The sequence below is a fragment of the Oryctolagus cuniculus genome, chromosome 5, assembly GCF_964237555.1.
Source record: "Oryctolagus cuniculus chromosome 5, mOryCun1.1, whole genome shotgun sequence".
In the NCBI taxonomy this organism is placed as follows: Eukaryota; Metazoa; Chordata; class Mammalia; order Lagomorpha; family Leporidae; genus Oryctolagus; species Oryctolagus cuniculus.
Genome location: NC_091436.1, coordinates 132,987,940 through 132,994,034, shown reverse-complemented (window position 1 = coordinate 132,994,034; position 6,095 = coordinate 132,987,940).

The window sequence follows — 6,095 nt, the reverse complement described above, 5'->3', positions numbered from 1 at the left end:
CCCAGGCCACAGCAGAGAGCTGGATCAGAAGTAGAGCAGTCCAGACTCGAACCAATGCCCATACGGGATGCCAGCACTGCAGATGGGGCTTAACCTACTACACCCCAGCGCCAGCCCCACAAATAAATTTTGAGATAAACAAAATAAATCTTCCCTAAGTCAAGACAGTGAAGATTTAGTTCCCTAAATGGGGTAAGGCAGAGGAGAAAAGCAAACCCTGGTGATGAAGACCCTCAGTGACTGTTCCTGACCCGGTGCTGGGGACACTGGGAACACAGGGACCCATTTGGGGACGAATCTAAGACTGTGTGATGTCCTGGGAAGGAAAGAGAATCATTTTGCAAGAAAGCAGATAAGGCAGGCCTCTTTCCTCTTCAGCGTGACACAGAGGAATTTCTGGGGGGAAATGGGAAGATTCTGTGGCTGTGGAAGAGCAATGGGTAGGAGGCATTTGTAAATATTAACAACAACAAGACACGTACTTGTGCCTAATGTCACCAGCAATGAAGTTGGCAATCACCCACATGGCTCCCCTTAACTGCTTAATTAATCTAATTACCTCCTACCATCCTCTGGGCCTTTAAAAAGATTAGACTTATTTACTTATTTATTAGAAAGGCAGAGGAACAGGGAGAGATCTCTCTCTCCTAGTTAGTTCACTCCCCAAGTGACCACAATGGCCAAAGCTGGGCCAGGAGAAAGCTGGGAGCCCAGATCTCTGTTCAAGTGCCCGGAATTCTGTTCAGGCCTCCCACGTGGGTGGCAGGGGCCCAGGTACTGGGGCCATCTTCTGCTGCTCTCTCAGGTGCATTAGCAGGGAGCTGGAGTGGAAGTGGAGGAACCCCATTAAATCAGCATTCTGACATGGGACGCTGGCATCATGGCCTAACCTCCCGTGCCAGGACGCCGCCCCATCTTTTGGTCTTCCTTATCCCACATATCCTCATTTGTTGTTGTTGTTGTTGTTTTTTTTTTTTTTTTTTTTTTTTACAGGCAGAGTGGACAGTGAGAGAGAAAGAGAGAAAGGTCTTCCTTTGCCGTTGGTTCACCTTCCAATGGCCGCCGCGGCCGGCGCACCGCGCTGATCCGATGGCAGGAGCCAGGAGCCAGGTGCTTTTCCTGGTCTCCCATGGGGTGCAGGGCCCAAGCACTTGGGCCATCCTCCACTGCACTCCCTGGCCACAGCAGAGGGCTGGCCTGGAAGAGGGGCAACCGGGACAGAATCCGGCGCCCCGACCGGGACTAGAACCCGGTGTGCCGGCGCCGCTAGGTGGAGGATTAGCCTATTGAGCCACGGCGCCGGCCTTTTGTTGTTTATTATCTAAATGAAACACAAAGCCCACAGAAAACCAAGAGAAGCCACATGTTTGAGAAAGACCCCTATCATATTTCCTGATCATCTATAGTAAAACATCTCCTTTTTGAGACTCTCAAGGAGTGAGCATTTGGTCTACTGATTAAGACACCAGTTCAGGGGCCGGTGCTGTGGGTCAGTGGGTTAATACCCTGACCTGAAGTGCTGGCATCCCATATGGGCACTGGTTCGAGACCTGGCTGTTCCACTTCCTATCCAGCTCTCTCCTGGGAAAGTAGCAGAAGATGGCCCAAGTCCTTGGGCCCCTGTGCCTGTGTGGGAGACCCGGAAGAAGCTCCTGGCTTTGGATCAGTGCAGCTCTGGCCATTGCGGCCAATTGGGGAATGAGCCATTGGATGGAGAATCTCTCTCTCTCTCTCTCTCTCTCTCTCTAACTCTTTCAAGTAAAAAAAAAAAAAAAAAAGACACCAGTTTGATATCTGGCTCTGACTTCCAACTCCAGCTCCCAGCTCCCTGCTAAAGCTAACCCTGGGAGGCAGCAGCAATGGCTCAAGGAGTTGGTCTCCTGCCCCTCCCACAGGAGAACTGGATTACATTCCTAGATGTTGATTTTGAGGAGTGAATCAGTGGATGGGATTTCTCTCTCTCTCTCTCTCTAATTTTCAATCTTTTTGTTTTTTAAAGAGGAATCTCATATCCTGGAAGGAGAATGTAAAACACAAGGGGCAGAGACCGACACTGTGGCGCGGTAGGTTAAGCATCTGCCTGTGGTGCCGGCATCCCATACGGATACTGGTTCATGTCCTGGCTGCTCCACTTCCAATCCAACTCTGCTGTGGCCTGGGAAAGCAGTAGAAGATGGCCCAAGTCCCTGGCCCGTGCACCCACATGGGAGACCCAGAAGAAGCTCCTGGCTCCTGGCTTCAGAGTGGCCCAGCTCTGGCCGTTGCAGCCACTTGGGGAATGAACCTGCAGATGGGAGACCCCTTTTTCTGTATCTCTCTCTGTCTGTAACTCTGCCTCTCAAGTAAATAAATAAATTTGTAAAACACACACACACAAAACAGGAATATAAAGTGACACACACTTTTCTGCAAATATTGCTGGTTCTCTAGGGGCAGGAATGCAACCCCAGGGGCCTCTTTCTTTTAGGTAATCCCCACGGACACAGCAGAACAACAAGTGCAGTGACTGCCTGTTGGTGACTAAGAACTTGACATGGCCAGGAAGGAGTCTGTCTAGCTGTTCTCTCTCAGTGCCAAAATGCACCTTGAAATCCACCTTCTTTTGGCTGACTGAGAAAGATTTAAATGACTCACTTGGTTATATCTATTTTTTCTTATTGACATTCACACAGTGGGAATCTGATTTTTGCAGGTCCCTGCCTACAACTCCCTCCCATGATACTCTCTCCATCTGCCTTTGTTTTTCAATGTTCTGTTTCTTATTCTCAGTTAGGCTTCTCTCTGGAGAGATAGTTTGAAGAAACAAAAATAATTGGACCCCAGGGAGAGCTGAGGTTTAAACGAACTGATGAAATAATTTTTGTCTATATCATGCTTTTTGGAACCTTGCTTAAACACTGACTTGAAATTGAAGTTTTCTGTTTACAACAATCTCTTATTAGTGCCTAGTCCATGAACTTTGTACTAGGCCCTTCTGTTAGGGTCTTTTCTTTTTTCAAGCAATAATTTGGAATTTTCATGCTTACAAGATCCCAGATACCTCATTGAAATGCAGCTTCCTGGGCTGGCTCATGAAGGTTCCATTGAGTTGGTCTGTGGGGGCCTGAGGGTCTGCATTCTTAATGAGCCTCCCAGAAAATTATGGTGCTGATGTAACACAAAAATCTGTCTTCCTTGGTCACCCCCTTCACACACACACCCCTTTTGTTTAATTTGAAAAGCAGAGAGGCAGACAGACAGACACAAATCTCCCATTTGCTGGTTTACTCCCGAAATGCCTGCGATACCCAGGGCTGGACCAGGTCAAAGTCAGAATCCAGGTCTCCCACATGGGTGGCAGAAAGGAACTCAATATTACTTGAGTCGTCACCACGCCTCCCACATCTGCATCCACAGGAGGCTGCAGTCAGGAGCCGGAGCTGGGAACCAAACCAGATACCCTGATGCGGGGTAAGGGTGTGCTAATCAGAGTCTTAGCATGAGGCTAGAAGAGAGGTGCACATGTTTGTGGCTGAGTAGTTTTCTCATCAGCCTGCCTCTTTGGGGATCTGACAGGCTTCTCTCATGTCATCTTCTGCCTATGCTCTTCAGTCCAAGGTGTCGGGGGTTCTGCTAGCACAGTCTCAGGGCACAGGCGTTTGGTGCAGTGATTAAGAGGCTGCTTGGGGCCGGCGCCGTGGCTCACTAGGCTAATCCTCCGCCTGCGGCACCGGCACCCCGGGTTCTAGTCCTGGTCGCGGTGTCGGATTCTGTCCTGGTTGCTCCTCTTCCAGTCCAGCTCTCTGCTGTGGCCCAGGAAGGCAGTGGAGGATGGTCCAAGTGCTTGGGCCCTGCACCCGCATGGGAGACCAGGAGGAAGCACCTGGCTCCTGGCTTTGGATTGGCGCAGCACGCCGGCCGTAGCAACCATTTGGGAAGGAAGACCTTTCTCTCTGTCTCTCTGTCACTCACTGTCTAACTCTGCCTGTCAAAAAAAAAAAAAAAAAAAAAAAAAAAAGAGGCTGCTTGGGATATCCATGTCCCATGTCCAGGTAGCAAGGTTTAAGTCTCAGCTCTGCTTCCAATTCCAGCGGCTTGCTAATGTGTACCCTGAGACGCAGTGGATAGTGGCTCAATGATGGGGTCCGGCCACCCAGATGGAATTGAGTTCCTGACTGCTGGCTTCGGCCTAGTCCAGTATTGGCTGTTGGGAGCATTTGGAGAGTAAATCAGCAGATGGGAGAGCTCTGTTTCCGTCTGCATTTCAAATAAGGGCCAGCACTGTTCAGCACTGGCTACAGGTCCAGCTGCCACCTGTGACTCGGGCAGCCCATGTAAGCACCAGTTTTTAGTCCAGGCTGCTCCACTTCCTATCAAGCTCTCTGCTAATGCACCTGGGAAAGCAGCAGAAGATGGCCCAAGTACTTGGGCCTCTACCGCCTTCATGGGAGAACCAGAAAGGGGTTCCTCGTTCTTGGCTTTGGCCTGGCCCAGTCCTAGCTGTTGTGGCCATTTGGGGCGTAAACCAGCAGACGGAAGACCTTCCTCTTTTTCTGTTTCTCCTTCTTTCTCTGTAACTCTACCTTTCAAATAAGTCTCTCCAAAAAAGCAAAACATTAGGGGCCAACATTGTGGCACAGGGGGTTAGCCATCGCCTGTAAAGCTGACATCCCACATGAGCACCAGCTCAAGTCCCAGCCGCTCCAGTTCTGACTCAACTCCCTGTTCGTGTGCCTGGGAAAGCGGCAGAGTGCCTGGACCCTAAATGGAGTTCTAGGCTCTTAGCTTCAGTCTGGTCTACGCTCGTCCACTGTGGCCATTGGGGAGTGAACTGCAGATGGAAGATCTCTCTCTCTCTCTCTCTCTCTCCCTCTCTCTCTCTCTCCCTTTCTCTCTGTAACACTGCCATTCAAATACATAAATTAATAACATAAATAAATCTTTTAAATAAGTACAGCAATAAAGTTCTCAGGCCCTTGTGAATCTCCTGTACATATCGTGTCCAGCAGACAAAAGGCTCTTCCTCATGTCTTTCTTTCCCAGGCTATCCCATCACTGTTTTTCACTTCTGCTGAGACAGTGGAGGAAATCCATCAGCCAAATTCTTTAAGATTTATTCATTTATTTGAAAGGCAGAGTTACAGAGAAGCAGAGGCAGAGGCAGAGAGAGAGAGAGAGAGAGAGGTCATCTATCTGCTGGTTCACTCCCCAAATGGACACAAAGGCCAGGAGCCTGGAGCTTCTTCCATGTCTCCCACATGGGTGCGGGGGCCCAAGCATTTGGGCCACCTTTTCCCAGGCCACCAACAGGGAGCTGGATTGGAAGTGGAGCAGCTGGGTCTTGAACTGGCGCTCATATGGGATGCTGACACTGCAGGTGGCAGCTTTACCTGCTTCGCCACAGTGCAGGCCCCAGTCAAATTTTTTTTTTTTTTAAGATTTATTTATTTTGAAAGTCAGAGTTAGGCTGGCGCTGCGGCTCAATAGGCTAATCCTCCGCCTGCGGTGCCGGCACACCGGGTTCTAGTCCCGGTCGGGGTGCCGGATTCTGTCCCGGTTGCCCCTCTTCCAGGCCAGCTCTCTGCTGTGGCCTGGGAGTGCAGTGGAGGATGGCCCAATTGCTTGGGCCCTGCACTCCATGGGAGACCAGGATAAGTACCTGGTTCCTGCCATCGGATCAGTGTGGTACACCGGCCATTGGAGGGTGAAAGTCAGAGTTAGAGACAGAGAGAGATTTTCCATTCACTAGTTTGCTCCCCAGATGGCTGCAATGGCCAGCACTGGACCAAGCTGAAGCCAGGAGCCAGGAGCCTCTTCCAGGTCTTTCTGTGGTTATCAAGGGCCCAAACACTAGGATCATTTTCTTTTCTTTTTTCTTTTTCTTTCTTTCTTTTTTTTTTTTTTTTTTTTTTTGAAAGGCAGAGTGGATAGTGAGAGAGAGAGAGAGAGAGAGAGAGAGAGAGAAAGGTCTTCCTTTTTGCCGTTGGTTCACCCTCCAATGGCCACCCGGCCAGCATGCTGCAGCCGGCGCACTGCAAAGATCCAAAGCCAGGAGCCAGGTGCTTCTCCTGGTCTCCCATGGGGGTGCAGGGCCCAAGCACTTGGGCCATCCTCCA